At 39.8% G+C, this 2,118-nt stretch overlaps 2 non-coding genes across 2 annotated transcripts; both read left to right on the top strand.

The window, feature by feature from the left end:
• The first annotated feature begins 979 nt into the window (after positions 1–979).
• Trnav-aac lies at positions 980–1,052 on the top strand. The gene has a single exon. It is a non-coding gene; the product is annotated as a tRNA-Val (tRNA).
• A 411-nt stretch (positions 1,053–1,463) lies between these two features.
• Trnav-aac lies at positions 1,464–1,536 on the top strand. Its single transcript has one exon. It is a non-coding gene; the product is annotated as a tRNA-Val (tRNA).
• The last annotated feature ends 582 nt before the right edge of the window (positions 1,537–2,118 follow it).

Here is a 2,118-nt window from a genome sequence, read left to right as displayed (position 1 = left end):
GCATCTATATATAGATACATATCTATAGATACACACACACATACACACACACATATATATATATTCGAGCGAACTCGTGCAAAGTCGGTGGAGCACGAGCTAATATTTACCAGGAGACCAGAGAGTGTGGCGGATTTTCGTCCTTTCGCCAGGATTCCTTCCCCTCCGTGGTCGAAGGATCGCGATGGTGGATGTGGTACGGGTACGGGAACTGGCAGGGGTGGGGTGGGGAGGGGAGGGGAGGGGACAGGACGCGAGGAGGTTTTTCGGGACGAGGATACGAGGCTCGCGTGGGAGTGGAGGGCCGTCAAGGACAATGGAAGGCCCGTGAAAGGATCAGAGGAGCAGGACGCGGTGCTGGTCCCCCGGAGAGTGGCGGTGTTTTGGTGCGGTGCGCTGATTGGTCGGCAGGCCGGGTGGATCTTCGATTTACGATGCTGGTGCGCGCCGAATGACACGCGGCTTCCTTCCAGCGCCGATTTCGACCCCTGCTGCTCCTCTGTTCGGCCTCTTCCGTGATCCGGAACTAATCTCGAAACTTTCTCGGGAACGACGTTGCGCGATGAGACTCCCTCCCCCTCCCCTCCTTCCGTCTCCTCCCCCGGAGGAATTCTCTAAATTTTGGGAAATTTTCGGAATTTTGAATACGAATACGGGTGAATCGATTGTATGAAATTGTAACGGAATCGGGGGGAGGGGGAAGAGGATTTTATTTATTCGTTGTTGTCCAGCAATATGGAGGAATGTAATAAAGAAGAAAAAAAAAAAAAAAAGGAAGAATTTAAACGAAAGAAAGCGGCGTTATTTGAATCTATCGAAGGAAAAATTGATAAAAATGTGCAGGGAGGAATTATTATTAATATTATTATTTTTTTTGATTTTTTATTTTATAATTGAGAAAGGAAGGAAATATTATGTTTGAAGGAAGAGACGAGTTTTTGCAAATGCAAATTTTCTTTGTCCTATTTATCGTCATCGGGTTTCCGTGGTGTAGTGGTTATCACATCCGCCTAACACGCGGAAGGTCCCCAGTTCGATCCCGGGCGGAAACATCTCTTTTTTATTTTTTTTTTTTTTTCAAAATATTACCTATAGTTATTTAAAATAAGATCGATGCCTACATCAAATTATTATGGATAATAGGAAATGCGTGAAATTTATTCTTGAATTATCATCTTCCAACGATATCTTCAATAATTCATATTACGATAATTACGTTTCAACCGATATCGATTAGTTTCGCCACTTTTAATTCCATTGACGGGATATCAGCAACATTCACTTTTTAAAAATTTACACAATCAATGTCCTGTTATATGATTGTATTTAATATCGGTTTCAATCCTTAAATTAATATCGAGGTCGGGCGCGATGATGTGATAAACAAATTTTTAAAAAATATTTGATTAAAAAAATGAAACGGGAAATATAAGTACCGTATCGAAAGAAATGCTTTCAACTGTGTTTCCGTGGTGTAGTGGTTATCACATCCGCCTAACACGCGGAAGGTCCCCGGTTCGATCCCGGGCGGAAACAGGGTTTATTTTTGCAACTGAATTTTTTCATAAATTCGTAAAACAATGCACGTAACAATGCAATCCTCGACAATTTTGATTTATTAAAAAGCGATTGCAAGCGTAGTTCAATGGTCGCGCGGACATCGAATATCTCCACAAAAGTTTTGTTCAAAAACAGGGGATGCAAAACACTTTTCCTCATTTTAAATACGTCCCTTTCCGCGTTAATCACGTTTCATTCGCTAAATTATATACACACGCAGCATGAAAACTTTACTCAATCAATAAAGATAAAAAAAAATAAGAATTAGTTCAAGTATTTTTTAAAATATTCAAGAACATTAAAAAGTTTTTCAGAACGAAGGAGAAAAGAATTTGTTTTCCCTCAAAATATATCAAACTTTCTTCTACACTTTGGACATTTCGTGTATTTTCACACGTCATGCGCATTCACGCGTATTCTCTTTACACACGTTCCCTAAACTTTGCATAACAGAGATGCAAATACTCGCATAAATCTAATCATCGGACCGATCTTTTAAAATCCTTTTCCAATTATTTAATTTTCCTGTATATCTTTCTTTCGTAAAAAAAAAAAAAA

Source organism: Apis laboriosa, unplaced genomic scaffold, assembly GCF_014066325.1.
Source record: "Apis laboriosa isolate Shangri-la unplaced genomic scaffold, ASM1406632v1 scaffold1_cov151, whole genome shotgun sequence".
NCBI lineage: Eukaryota > Metazoa > Arthropoda > Insecta > Hymenoptera > Apidae > Apis > Apis laboriosa.
The sequence above is the reverse complement of the archived record's forward strand: the minus strand, read 5'-3'. Positions and strand labels throughout refer to the sequence as shown.